Source organism: Thermobia domestica, chromosome 18, assembly GCF_964235325.1.
Source record: "Thermobia domestica chromosome 18, izTheDome1.hap1.1, whole genome shotgun sequence".
NCBI lineage: Eukaryota > Metazoa > Arthropoda > Insecta > Zygentoma > Lepismatidae > Thermobia > Thermobia domestica.
Genome location: NC_137471.1, coordinates 35,039,016 through 35,055,101, shown reverse-complemented (window position 1 = coordinate 35,055,101; position 16,086 = coordinate 35,039,016).

The following is a 16,086-nucleotide window of genomic DNA, read 5'->3' as shown; positions in this document are numbered from 1 at the left end:
TAGTGTTTAATTCCTCCACTTGCAACGCTGATTTCTCGTAAGTGTAATTCAATTAAGACACTCCACACACCACTACTGAAACAAAAATATTTTTTCTTATCAAACACAACACACACACACGTATACAAAAACTTGATCAATCATCAACAATACTCATTGTTAATCTTCTTTACAACAATAGACTATTATTTAAACCAGAGTTTCCCAACCTTTTTCAACTTGCGGCACACTATGGGTGTTACTTGGATTCTCGCGGCACATTTATAGATATTATTATTTGTAAATATAAAACACAGTGGTATTTTTCTGTGATTATTGATCTCCTTCTTGTGGAGAAGAAAGCCCTATCATTGGTTTTTCTCCGTGGTAAATCATTATGCTTATTTTTCATTCTAATTTAAGAACAGAAAACAGTTGCAATGAAATATTGGACTCAGGTTTTTAAAAATACGCTTTCTTTTTAAAAACTGTGTCCAACCTTTTACTAAGAAGGAAGATCACTAAACAACGATCGAACAAACAAATCTCCCCTACTTTAAAAACACAAATGTAGGTAATTTTTCGAAAGGATTGGATGATATTTTAAATTTTCAAGTTACGAAATAGTATGCAACAGTAAAGAAGCAATAATGGCCATAACAATGATAACAAATACTTTTTTCAACATTAGAAATGTACAGAACAGTAACCCGGCATGAAACTTAAAATTGTAGATTCATAGTAGAGGTTCATAGTAATGCGAAATACAAATATACATTTTTCCTTACGTTTAGCAATTTGATTGCTATAAAATTAATAATTTTGTTTCGATTCCTCGCGGCACACTAGTGGCCCATTCACGGCACACCGTTTGGGAAACGCTGATTTAAACAACACTTTGTTTCCCCACCTTCCAGAGTATCTTCTAAACACGTCAAACTACTCTTAAATCTTGTATTTTTAACGTCTTCATAGTAGACCTCTGGATTTCCCTTGACACACACACATAGAGAAGCCAGTACTTTCCAGAACACGATGCAACTAGGGCTGTTCCGATAATCGAGTAATCGATAACAATTCGATAAAATTTCAAAACCTTTTTGTCGATAAAGAATTTTAATTTTATCGAATTATCGAATTTCCGAGACTCTCGAAATGTTTGAGACTTTCGAAGTGTTAGAGACACTCTAAATGTTCGAGACACTCGAAGTGTTCGAGACTCTCGAAATGTTCGAGACACTGGAAATGTTAGAAACATTCGACGAGTTTGAGACACTCGAACTGTTCGTGAGTCTCGAATTTTTTGAAAGCAGCAAATACTGAAAGATCTCAGTATGATCGCAATTTATCGAGTCGTTTGAATATTTTCAAAAGTTCAGGATTATCGGAGTGTTTAGAAGAAACAATGTAATCAACGTTATCATAGGTGTACATGTACTACATATATGCAGCGTGTTCAGTTTAAAAGTTGCCTCTCTTGAAATGAAGTGAAAGAAATGTTTCTTCCATAAGTCTTAGATACTCAAAACTTCTATAATATTCGAACTTTCGATAACCCGAAACTTCGATAGTATTCGAACTTTCGATAATACCCGAAACTTCGATAGTACTCAAAATTTCAATAACACCCGAAACTTCGATAGTACTCGAAATTTCGATAATGCCCGAAACTTCGATAATTTCAGATACTCGAACGCTTTCGAGTAACCGATGACAATTCGATAAATTTTCACTCCCGAAGTTCGATAGGTCCTCAGCCTTATCGAACACCCCTAGATACAACACAAAATAATCACGGCATCTAACAGACTACCAACAGCGCGAGTGGCAGTTTTTCTTCTCAGTCTTTTCAGAATCTTGTGGTAACAAAAATGATTATAAATCATTATAAACACCTAATATTGTCAATTTCTAAGACTGTTTACACAAGTTTGGTGATAATTTTCCTTAAAGAAAAAAAAAACACTACTCAGAGTTTAAAATTATTTATGAAATGGAACCAAATACAGCATGGTTTGCTTTGTATATTATTGGAGGTCGAGAACTACACTATGACCAACGTAAAACTGAATATCTCAGTCACTTTTTAAGATACAATAATGATATTGGTACCGTTGAAGGTCAGATTCTACGCCATCTTGTTTATTTCAAACTGTTTTCCTCTATCTCTAGCGGTCTCATAGATATTTGCCATGAAAAATACAGTAAAACAAAAGAAACTAAATTTTAAGCAAACTATGCACCATATTTAACAATGGAGGCAATATATGTAAACAGCAATGACTTGTGATACTTAGCACATTCATTACCATTAATTTGGCACAAGAATGAAGTTTCTAGCTTCATTGATTGGAATGTTACCCTCATTTAAAGATTGTGCTGTGAACTATGACGGTAGCCATATTGATGACGTCATATTTCATGCCTCACCACTGATTTTTAATAAGACTTCCATATTTTGATTGTGTAAGTAGTAGGCTTTTAGAAAGAAAACACTATGGAGCTTTTGGGTATCAAAGGTAAATAAAACCTCCCCTAGCTCTTGGATTATAGCTTAATATAAACAATTTTGAGTAAACAAAAATGGCGTCTCGTTTGGAAAACTGGTCTCGCGAAGAAGTCCACTCAGTTATTCGATTTCATTGGGCGAAACATGACGTGACAACGTGGCTGAACACACAAGGACAGCATTTTTACCAGGAAAAAATCTTCAAACTCATCCCACGATACGATAAGTGCCTCAACCATTATGGAGACTATGCCGAAAAATAACACCAAGTATGTATTATTTGGTGGCTGTATTGCTTGTATGAAATAATACATACATATTTCACTGCAGGCTTTGTAACCTTACTTTCTGGTCACTTCTCCATTAAGATACTGAATCGATCCTTCTTCCCACGAAAGAAACGCTTGTCGCAAAACCGGAAATAGTGTATTCTACTACTTCCGGTTTGAATACAGGGTCAACGGAGAAGCCGGAACCTATTGTGGTGATACTGAATCAATTGCAAAGAATATTGAAACCGGAAGTATTAGTAAATTTTCCCCATTTCCGGTCTTACAAGGGACATCACCCAATTGTCCGGCTCCGATTTCAATGAAATTTTTCTAGCTGATAGATGGCATATATGTATTATTTGTGATGACAGAAATTTTTGCCATGGAGCATGTTTTCTATTTTTTTTTTTTTTTATATAATTTTTAAAGGTTGTGATGTGGTTATTAGAGATTACTGCAGAAGTCCCTTACTAACCTTTGTAAACGGAGCGTTAATGAAAGAACAACCATGTAGATACATATACGGCCTAGGGAAAGTTGTATGGTAGGTATAACTTTGACGGCAGCCATCTTGAAATCGGCTATTTTGAATTAAGATCAAGTTCTTAAAATGGGAATAGGGTAATATGATACATAATTTCGGGCTAGAATTTAATTAGGAACACAATGGTGAAGCTAGTTTTGAGATACACTCATTTGGGGAAAAGTTACAGGCATTTAATTGTTCACTTACTACGTGCGAAAATCCCTTACCTCCGCTTCTAACCCGCGTATTAATGATAATAAGTGGATAAAAGCTTCGGTAATATATATTATGCCTAGAGGGAAGTGATACGGTAAGGGTATCCTCGACGGCAGCCATATTGAAATCCACAATTTTGAATTAAAGTGAAGTTTGAAAAATGAAAACCATACCATGTGACACCTCATTTTAATAGCAAATTTTCCCAAAAAGCCAATGGTATGCTCTTTTTTTCTATAGTTAACCAGTATGAATTTAAGACTGCTTCTAATGTGCACCAAACGTCCATTATTCATTTTTTCAAATTGACAACACTCCTAATTTTCACCGAATGTTTTAAGATTCCAACTGGCACTTTGCAGTTGTTGCCATGGCTCATGTTTTCTAAACTTATTACATTTTTTTTAAAAGTTGCGATTTGTCAGTTGATGAATAGTTTGGTTAAGCATCCAGCATCTTTCTGAATTTTGAAGACTTGCCATGTAATTATTTATTTCCCATATCTGTCCTTCAAAATCTCGTTTACTGACATGAATCATCGCACAACAAAACAACTCCAACTTTGCATTCAGGTAATACCGAAGACGTAGCTTGTATAGTAGATGAGACGAAAAATCAAATGAAAATTCACTTCAAAAATGAAAACGAAATATGACTGTTGTGTAAATCAAGGGTCTTTTGTTTTGTTTTATATTTATTTATTTCTTGTATATTTATTTATTTATTTATTTTTATGGCATTTTTTTAGCTAGTCAGACAGAAAGGCATTCTTTTTCTAGCAATTGTTGTCGATGATTCATGTTTGTAAGATTTATAATCAGTATTGATCGGGAACTCAATTAAGTTACCCTCTTTATAAACAAGTTACCTGTTTTCATATTATGTTCATGGTACAAACAATGTTTTGGGAACAGTCATATAATGCCTCTTTGATATTTTCTATCATTGCTGCAAATTTCTTTAAAGTTGTATTTACTAAAAAATATTTTATTCTTTGTCGTTTGCGCAACATGTAGGCTACATTTCCTGATAATTTTGTGTTCGTACAACACCAATTTGTTATAATTTCATTTGTATTTCTTTACGACACATAGGTCCATAGGTTCTTCATGTATTCTCGTCTAAAATAAATAATTACATTGCAATTCTTCAAAATTCAGAAAGATTGCTGGATGCGTACCACAACACTATTCACGAACTGATAAATCGCAACTCTTACAAAATTTAATAAATTTTGAAAACATGAGCCATGGCAACAATTCAAAGTGTCAGTTCGAATCTTAAAACATGCTGTGAAAATTAGGAGTGTTGCCAATTTGAAAGATCGAATAATGGACGTTTGGTGCACATTAGAAGCAGTCTTAAATTCATACTGGTTAACTATAGAACAAAAATGAGCATACCATTAGCTTTTTGGGAAAATTTGCTATTGAATTAAGGTGTCACATAGTATGGTTTTCATTTCTCAAACTTCACTTTAATTCAAAATGGTGGATTTCAATATGGCTGCCGTCAAGGATACCCTTACCGTATCACTTCCCTCTAGGCATAATATGTATTACCGAAGCTTTTATCCACTTATTATCATTAATACGCGGGTTAGAAGCGGAGGTAAGGGACTTTCGCACGTAGTAAGTGAACAATTAAATGCCTATAAACTCCTGCAAGGAAAACATCCATCACCATCTAGAGTTCAAATAATGCCAGATCCTCCAAATGAATTAGACCTACGCTTAAAAGTTAATGAGGATGATGTATTAAAGGCATCCATAGTTTTCCCTGCGGTTCGGCTTCAGGGATAGACGGACTGTCGCCTCAACATTTAAAAGACCTAACGTCCAAATCAGCAGGTGATTCAGCGTTCATTTTACTAAATTCAATAACTAGAATGACAAATCTAATTTTAAATGGAAAGGCAAATACGGATATATGTAAATATTTTACGGAGCAAACTTATGTGCCTTGCGAAAGAAAGATGGTGGAATCAGGCCAATAGCAGTAGGTTGTGTTTTTAGAAGATTGGCTTCAAAGATTGCTGTTTCATTGGTCTACAATCGTTGTACTAATTATTTACAACCTCATCAATTGGGATTTGCCACAAAAAAGGACAATGAGGCCATTATCCACGCTACCAGAACATTCATAAAAGCAAATAAAGATTCGAACAAGGTAGTCCTCAAAATAGATTACAAAAATGCTTTTAACGCAGTCGAAAGAGACTCCATGTTAAAGGAAGTGAAACTAATTCTACCTCAACTATATCCATATTTCTGGCAGAGCTATTCTAGCCCAGCATTGTTATTTTATGGAAATAGAACTATTTCATCCCAAGTAGGATGCCAACAAGGTGACCCTGCTGGACCCATGATTTTTAGCTTAGCAATCCACCCAATAGTGCGCTTGCTTTCTTCTGAAATAAATCTATTTTATTTAGACGATGGCACATTAGGGGGCTCACCAGATACGGTTATACAAGATCTAAAGTTCTTATTGACAGAATCTAAGAAGATAGGCCTGCAAGTTAATCCTTCTAAATGCGAACTGTTCTTCACGTCGGGTAAATCAGATCCAATTATAGAAGCCCAGTTTCAGAATTTGTTGCCTGGAATTCGGACAACACAAGCTCACGAGCTATCGTTACTAGGAACACCACTACTTGAAGATAGCTATGAAAGTTATTTTGAAGACCATTTGAACAGTTTAAAAATGATAACACAGATTAAAAGGACTACCATCACATATAGCCTTCTTTCTCCTGAAAAATTGTCTAGGTGTCCCCAAATTAACTTACTTTTTGCGAACCACTCCCACATAGCTTCTCCCATCAAAAATTCTTCAGTTGGATAACTCCCTGAAAACATCTTTACAAACAATAATAAATCAAGTTTTAAATGAAAGTCAATGGGCTCAGGCAAGTTTACCAATACGATTCGGTGGTTTAAATATTCGAAGAGCATCCGATTTGAGCCTTCCTGCGTTTCTGTCTTCTTGCTGTGGGGTGTTGTCACTAGTCTCCAACATTTTGAAAATTTCAGTTGAAGTGCAAATCCCTCATCTGTCAGAAGCATTGGAATTATGGAAAGGCATCTATAATAATACCATTCCGGAGGCCAAGGAATCACAAAGAAAATGGGATGAAATCCTACTAAACGAGATAGCTGGGAAGGAGGTAATTTCACAAAATAGTTTTGACGTTGCTCGCCTAAAAGCACTTCAGAAAAAAGAGTCTGGCGCCTGGTTACAAGCTACACCTTCAAAAAATATCGGAACTTTTTTGGATGATAATATTTTCAAAATATGTGCAGCATTACGCTTGGGACTAAATGTTTGCCACCCATTCACATGTGCGTGTCAAGATCGAGTGGACGAGAAAGGTTTACATGCTTTGAGCTGCATTAGAAGTGGTGGTAGAATCACACGTCACACGGAATTAAACCAAATAATCAAACGAGCACTCGCCAGCATCGATGTTCCTAGCATCATTGAGCCACAAGGATTGTATCGAAATGATGGTAAAAGACCGGACGGAGTAACTTTAATCCCTTGGAAAAAGGGCCATAGTCTTGTATGGGATGTAACATGTGTTGATACTTTCGCTCCTTCATTCATAACACTAACCGGTGAGGAAGCAGGAAATGCAGCAGAAGCAGCCGCTAAACGTAAACATACAAAGTACTCCAGACTGAAAGAGGATCATCTTTTTGTTGCCTTTGCTACAGAAACGATGGGGTTTTTTAGCAAAGAAGCCAGTGAATTTTTGAATGAGTTATGATCAACTTTAATTAAGAAGTCAGGCGACCCAAGAAGCAAACACTATTTAATACAACGAATAAACCTAGCAATACAGAGAGGAAATGCAGTCAGCATTTTAAAATCTTTCCCATCAGTACAAGAGCTGGATGAAATTTTTTACTTAAAATAAGTAGTATAAACATGGTGATGGACAGCGATTTGTTTTTCTAAGTTTATTTAGTAAATCCGTTCTATTTCCCTTTATATTTCTTCGCTGGCATTATATTCTTATTTCAATTTTTTTATCACTAATTCCGAAAAGATTTGCCTAAGATATTGAACTTAGACGGACTTCTTTCTTTTTAAAAAAATTATAGTACTAAACTGTGGTCTCCAGTTCCTGTTCTGTGTTCTGGTAACATTGAATGTGTTTGTCGTTGTCGAAAATGGAGTGCTAGGTGTAGAAGTGTGTGATGAAATAGATTTTTTTTTACATTTATCAGATGTTTAAACATGATACAATTGTTATTAGAGATTTATATATTATCATTGTATATTATAATGGATTTTGAATTATAATAAAAATTAAATGCTTGTAACTTTTCCCCAAATGAGTGTATCTCAAAACTAGCTTCACCATTGTGTTCCTAATTAAATTCTAGCCCGAAATTATATATCATATTACCCTGTTCCCATTTTAAAAACTTGACCTTGATTCAGAATGGCCGATTTCAAGTTGGCTGCCGTCAAAGTTATACCTACAATACAACTTTCCCTAGACCTTATATGTATCTACATGGTTGTTCTTTCATTAACGGTCCGTTTACAAAGGTTAGTAAGGGACTTCTGCAGTAATCTCTAATAACCACATCACAACTCTTAAAAATTTTATATGGCAAACATTTCTGTCATCACAAATAATACATATATGGGTTAGAGGGAAGCAAACTGGGCCCATCTTTTTTCGCTTGATTCTTGTAGTATGTGACGAGACAAACACGACGGTACCAAAATTATCGAAATTGCACCGGGGGAACATGGGTAATTCGGGAAATTTTGTAGCTTAGTATGAAAATGAAGGGGAGGGAGCAAACTGGGCCCCATCTTTTTTCGATTGATTCTTGTAGTATGTGACGAGACAAACACGACGGTACCAAAATTATCGAAATTGCACCGGGGAAACATGGGTAATTTGGGTAATTTTGTAGCTTAGTATGGAAAATGAAGGGGAGGGAGCAAACTGGGCCCCATCTTTTTTCACTTGATTCTTGTAGTATGTGACGAGACAAACACGATGGTACCAAAATTATCAAAATTGCAACGGGGTAACATGGGTAATTCGGGTAATTTTGTAGCTTAGTATGGAAAATGAAGGGGAGGGAGCAAACTGGGCCCCATCTTTTTTCACTTGATTCTTGTAGTATCTGACGAGACAAACACGATGGTACCAAAATTATCGAAATTGCACCGGGGGAACATGGGTAATTCGGGTAATTTTGTAGCTTAGTATGAAAATGAAGGGGAGGGAGCAAACTGGGCCCCATCTTTTTTTGCTTGATTCTTGTAGTATGTGACGAGACAAACACGATGGTACCAAAATTATCGAAATTCTAGCGGGGGAACATGGGTAATCTGGGTAATTTTGTAGCTTAGTTTCGAAAATGAAGGGGAGGGAGCAAACTGGGCCCCATCTTTTTTCACTTGATTCTTGTAGTATGTGACGAGGCAAACACGATGGTACCAAAATTATCGAAATTGCACCGGGGGAACATGGGTAATTCGGGTAATTTTGTAGCTTAATATGAAAATGAAGGGGAGAGAGCAAACTGGGCCCCATCTTTTTTCGATTGATTCTTGTAGTATGTGACGAGACAAACACGATGGTACCAAAATTATCGAAATTGCACCGGGGGAACATGGGTAATTTGGGTAATTTTGTAGCTTAGTATGGAAAATGAAGGGGAGGGAGCAAACTGGCCCCATCTTTTTTCACTTGATTCTTGTAGTATGTGACGAGACAAACTCGACGGTACCAAAATTATCGAAATTGCACCGGGGGAACATGGGTAATTTGGGTAATTTTGTAGCTTAGTATGGAAAATGAGGGGAGGGAGCAAACTGGGCCCCATCTTTTTTCACTTGATTCTTGTAGTATGTCACGAGACAAACACGATGGTACCAAAATTATCGAAATTGCACCGGGGGAACATGGGTAATTCGGGTAATTTTGTAGCTTAGTATGAAAATGAAGGGGAGGGAGCAAACTGGGCCCCATCTTTTTTCGCTTGATTCTTGTAGTATGTGACGAGACAAACACGATGGTACCAAAATTATCGAAATTGCACCGGGGGAACATGGGTAATTTGGGTAATTTTGTAGCTTAGTATGAAAATGAAGGGGAGGGAGCAAACTGGGCCCCATCTTTTTTCGCTTGATTCTTGTAGTATGTGACGAGACAAACACGATGGTACCAAAATTATGGAAATTGTACCGAGGGAACATGGGTAATCTGGGTAATTTTGTAGCTTAGTTTCGAAAATGAAGGGGAGGGAGCAAACTGGGCCCCATCTTCTTTTACTTGATTCTTGTAGTATGTGACGAGACAAACACGACGGTACCAGAATTATCGAAATTGCACCGGGGGAACATGGGTAATTTGGGTAATTTTGTAGCTTAGTATGGAAAATGAAGGGGAGGGAGCAAACTGGGCCCCATCTTTTTTCACTTGATTCTTGTAGTATGTGACGAGACAAACACGATGGTACCAAAATTATCGAAATTGCACCGGGGGAACATGGGTAATTTGGGTAATTTTGTAGCTTAGTATGGAAAATGAAGGGGAGGGAGCAAACTGGGCCCCATCTTTTTTCACTTGATTCTTGTAGTATGTGACGAGACAAACACGATGGTACCAAAATTATCGAAATTGCACCGGGGGAACATGGGTAATTCGGGTAATTTTGTAGCTTAGTATGAAAATGAAGGGGAGGGAGCAAACTGGGCCCCATCTTTTTTCGATTGATTCTTGTAGTATGTCACGAGACAAACACGATGGTACCAAAATTATCGAAATTGCACCGGGGGAACATGGGTAATTCGGGTAATTTTGTAGGTTAGTATGAAAATGAAGAGGAGGGAGCAAACTGGGCCCCATCTTTTTTCGCTTGATTCTTGTAGTATGTGACGAGACAAACACGATGGTACCAAAATTATCGAAATTGCACCGGGGGAACATGGGTAATTTGGGTAATTTTGTAGCTTAGTATGAAAATGAAGGGGAGGGAGCAAACTGGGCCCCATCTTTTTTCGCTTGATTCTTGTAGTATGTGACGAGAAAAACACGATGGTACCAAAATTATCGAAATTGTACCGGGGGAACATGGGTAATCTGGGTAATTTTGTAGCTTAGTTTCGAAAATGAAGGGGAGGGAGCAAACTGGGCCCCATCTTCTTTTACTTGATTCTTGTAGTATGTGACGAGACAAACACGACGGTACCAAAATTATCGAAATTGCACCGGTGGAACATGGGTAATTTGGGTAATTTTGTAGCTTAGTATGGAAAATGAAGGGGAGGGAGCAAACTGGGCCCCATCTTTTTTCACTTGATTCTTGTAGTATGTGACGAGACAAACACGATGGTACCAAAATTATCGAAATTGTACCGGGGGAACATGGGTAATCTGGGTAATTTTGTAGCTTAGTTTCGAAAATGAAGGGGAGGGAGCAAACTGGGCCCCATCTTTTTTCGATTGATTCTTGTAGTATGTGACGAGACAAACACGACGGTACCAAAATTATCGAAATTGCACCAGGGGAACATGGGTAATTTGGGTAATTTTGTAGCTTAGTATGAAAATGAAGGGGAGGGAGCAAACTGGGCCCCATCTTTTTTCACTTGATTCTTGTAGTATGTGACGAGACAAACACGATGGTACCAAAATTATCGAAATTGTACCGGGGGAACATGGGTAATCTGGGTAATTTTGTAGCTTAGTTTCGAAAATGAAGGGGAGGGAGCAAACTGGGCCCCATCTTTTTTCGATTGATTCTTGTAGTATGTGACGAGACAAACACGACGGTACCAAAATTATCGAAATTGCACCAGGGGAACATGGGTAATTTGGGTAATTTTGTAGCTTAGTATGAAAATGAAGGGGAGGGAGCAAACTGCCCCCCATCTTTTTTCGATTGATTCTTGTAGTATATGACAAACTGGGCACCATCTTTTTTAAAGGTAGAGCGAGCGGTGAGCGGGTCGTGGCCGCAAGTGGAACTAACAGCAAAACATCCTTTGAACCAGGGTTACCAAATACAGAATGTGCTGCAATAATCTGCGCCCCAAGTAAAATACCACAAAGGAATGTTTGATCTTATGTAGTGTGAAATGTACAGGAATTTTGAAATACTATTCAATATATAATAATTTAATAATATTGTGCAATGTTATTTAATAATGTGTTGAGAAGGGATTTGAAAAATTTAGTCGGATGGTAATTGATCGACATTTAGATTTTTCGCCAGTAAAATTGATATATAATTTTTAATTCGTGGAACAACAGTTCTTACTACAAATAGACGATCTTAGGATTTGATCCCTGGATTTCAGCGATTTTGAAACCAGAACACTAAATGCTAACTTTTACTTGTTCTCATTACGTTATAGGAAAGAAATTAAGATTTGATTTAGGGAGTCCACCATGTGAAAAATATTTAAATTCCTAATGAGAATAAGATATCTCAAACTTCACTAGCACCACACCCATTCCGTTTAACAATTTGTTGTGTAATTTCACGGTCAGCCAGTATGACAGTTGTGCGGACCGATTGATCCCACTACAATTTCGAATGTTCCCACGAAAACTTCCATAATTCGAAAACTTCGGGCAATTTCGATAACTTTGGAAGCATCGTCTTTGACTTCTCACATAGTAGTAGAACCAAACGTAAAAAGATAGACCCAGTTTGCTCTCTCCCCTTGATTTTACATACTAAGCTACAAAATTACCCAAATTACCCATGTTCCCCCGGTGCAATTTCGATAATTTTGGTACCGTCGAGTTTGTCTCGTCACATACTACAAGAATCAAGTGAAAAAAGATGGGGCCCAGTTTGCTCCCTCCCCTTCATTTTCCATACTAAGCTACAAAATTACCCAAATTACCCATGTTCCCCCGGTGCAATTTCGATAATTTTGGTACCGTCGTGTTTGTCTCGTCACATACTACAAGAATCAATCGAAAAAAGATGGGGCCCAGTTTGCTCCCTCCCCTTCATTTTCGAAACTAAGCTACAAAATTACCCAAATTACCCATGTTCCCCCGGTGCAATTTCGATAATTTTGGTACCATCGTGTTTGTCTCGTCACATACTACAAGAATCAAGTGAAAAAAGATGGGGCCCAGTTTGCTCCCTCCCCTTCATTTTCCATACTAAGCTACAAAATTACCCAAATTACCCATGTTCCCCCGGTGCAATTTCGATAATTTTGATACCGTCGTGTTTGTCTCGTCACATACTACAAGAATCAAGTGAAGAAAGATGGGGCCCAGTTTGCTCCCTCCCCTTCATTTTCCATACTAAGCTACAAAATTACCCAAATTACCCATGTTCCCCCGGTGCAATTTCGATAATTTTGGTACCGTCGAGTTTGTCTCGTCACATACTACAAGAATCAAGTGAAAAAAGATGGGGCCCAGTTTGCTCCCTCCCCTTCATTTTCCATACTAAGCTACAAAATTACCCAAATTACCCATGTTCCCCCGGTGCAATTTCGATAATTTTGGTACCGTCGTGTTTGTCTCGTCACATACTACAAGAATCAATCGAAAAAAGATGGGGCCCAGTTTGCTCCCTCCCCTTCATTTTCCATACTAAGCTACAAATTACCCAAATTACCCATGTTCCCCCGGTGCAATTTCGATAATTTTGGTACCATCGTGTTTGTCTCGTCACATACTACAAGAATCAAGTGAAAAAAGATGGGGCCCAGTTTGCTCCCTCCCCTTCATTTTCCATACTAAGCTACAAAATTACCCGAATTACCCATGTTCCCCCGGTGCAATTTCGATAATTTTGGTACCGTCGTGTTTGTTTCGTCACATACTACAAGAATCAATCGAAAAAAGATGGGGCCCAGTTTGCTCCCTCCCCTTCATTTTCCATACTAAGCTACAAAATTACCCAAATTACTCATGTTCCCCCGGTGCAATTTCGATAATTTTGGTACCGTCGAGTTTGTCTCGTCACATACTACAAGAATCAAGTGAAAAAAGATGGGGCCCAGTTTGCTCCCTCCCCTTCATTTTCCATACTAAGCTACAAAATTACCCAAATTACCCATGTTCCCCCGGTGCAATTTCGATAATTTTGGTACCGTCGTGTTTGTCTCGTCACATACTACAAGAATCAATCGAAAAAAGATGGGGCCCAGTTTGCTTCCCTCTAACCAAAAATTTCATTGAAATCGGAGCCGGACAATTGGGTGATGTCCCTTGTTAGCAGAGAGATGTGAGTGAACCATTATTAAAGCTCAGAATCTATTCCAAGAAATCGGTTGTCTCTATTTGTTTCCGGTTTTGTTTTATGATTATCAACTTTAAAACCGGAAGTCATTATCTTCTTTCCCTTATAGAAAGTTAGCGTATTAGATGTAATTATATTCTTAGGAAGCTGAATCGATGTCTCTTCTCATTCTTACTTTGGAGTAGGAGATACGGTGTACCCGTCCCAAGGGCGCCGATCCTGGGGGTGCCGAGGAGGCCCGGGCCCTCCCAAAGCTGATGTGGGCCCCCCTTATTTTATTTAAGAATATACAATATTTGGCATAATTTGAGTGCAATTTGTCTTAAAATCCTCATATATGCCTTCTGCATCTGAATGGATCCCCCTCAAATTTACAGAGAAATCGGCGCCCTTGAGCCCTCCCTGCTGTTCTAGTGGCTAGCGCGTGCGATTTTGGTGTACGTGGTCCGGGGTTCGATACTCGGTGGGAGAGCCTTCGGAATTTTAACTGCCCTCCATGTATCAGGTACATGTCCCTATATACTCCAGTAGTCCTGACGAGTGGTTGAAAAATAAAAAAAAAAATAAAAGTTAGGATGCTTTAAAAAAAAGAAAGTGGTAGAGCGGTTATCTTTGATGCGTCGGGTCCCTGGTTCGATCCCCAGCCGAATAACTTCGGTAGACAATATCTTGCCCGTGGGTTTGCTTAAGGTACTCCCCTCTCCTCTCACTTTCTTATTCCACTAAGTTTTAATCACCATTCCCTTCCCTAAATCTTTCGTCTTCCTTAGCCTTACAGGCATAATAGTGAGGGGTTAAGCTCAAAAAATTTCATTTCATTTTTGCATAACACCTGTTGATGGAAATAGTTTTGAGAAATTTGTCCCGAAGACACCTGAATTTCGCTATGCTCTTCCGGCTGTATGTACGTTCTCTGTATGTAATGAACAAAACCATTACTGTGCGCTCTATCATCATAATTCTGCACCATAACCTTTAGCGACCAGCACACACGAACACTTTTCCCCAGAAGAGAGATTTTTTCCATATTTATAGTTCGCTAAAAGCCTACCTTTTAGGCACTTGTATTTTCTTATTAAAGTATGCTTCTTGTACGAGACTCACCATGCTACATAACGAAAGCACCGAGTAAAATATGGCTCCAGTGAGATCACGAGAAATAAGGCATGTAAACATGTATAAACAAATACTGAAGAAGATACTGAAACTGTAAACAAGGAAAAATGGTTCTTTCACGCTTTACAGTGGATATGTATGGTGAAAACCACTTTGCTAAATTCTCCAATGGCTAAAACACTAATTACTGTTATGTAAAAGGCGACAAGTGTAAATAACGGATGTTTTCTTTCTGGTGGTATGTGATACATGCTTGTTTTATTTCATTTTCCTATAAATTTCTAGAAACTAATCTAATAATCTAACAATATAAATAAAATAAAGTTTGGTTACCTTTGTGTCTGTTTGTCTGTCTGTCTGTCTGTGTGAGCCCTGGTGACCAGACGAGTGAACCGAGAGTTACCAAATTTTGGTCACGACTACCTTGGTCCACGCTCCACACCAAGATGAAGCGTCTTTTTTATTCGAACCACGGAGGGAGGGGGGCGAGCGTTTACCGGCACATGTAAAAGTAGTAGAAAATGTTTCCTTACTTGATTCATAGTTTTCGCCGTCGCTGAGATCAATGCTGAAACTCCGATCGCATTAACTTAAAAATTCACCCCATCCGGCTGCGAGCCGGGAGTCACCTGTGGGGGGAATACTGAGACATGTAAAAATAATCCGAAATGACTGATATTAGTGTCAAATCCATATTTTTCGCGGTCTCTGAAATCTGGTGACACTTTCATTACTGATGACTCAAATTCAGCTACCATTGAATGCGAGCCAGGGGTCACCTGCGAGGGGCGTACCGAGACATGTAAAAATAATCCAAAGTTGCCGATATTAGTGTCAAATCCATAATTTTTGCGGTCGCTGAGATGAATGGTGATCCTCCCACAGACATTGACTTCCAAATACAGAGTCTATGCGAAGAATGGATATTTCAGCTAGTTTACAATATATAGTTGCCTCCACCATGCAGTTATGCTATGGGTTATTTATGATTAACATAGAACGGGACGTACGCGAGAGGTATTGTAGTTATAGCAATAATTAACTTTTCTTTTTAGAAATTTACCCATTGATAATTTTTATATACCAATATTTATGAACATTTTGTTTATGACGAAATGAAAGCATTGAGTTTTGTGGGAAATTGTTTTATTGCGTCCGACTGTGTAATGAAATATATGAAACAGGAAGGTGGCCAAAAGACTTTCTGACGAT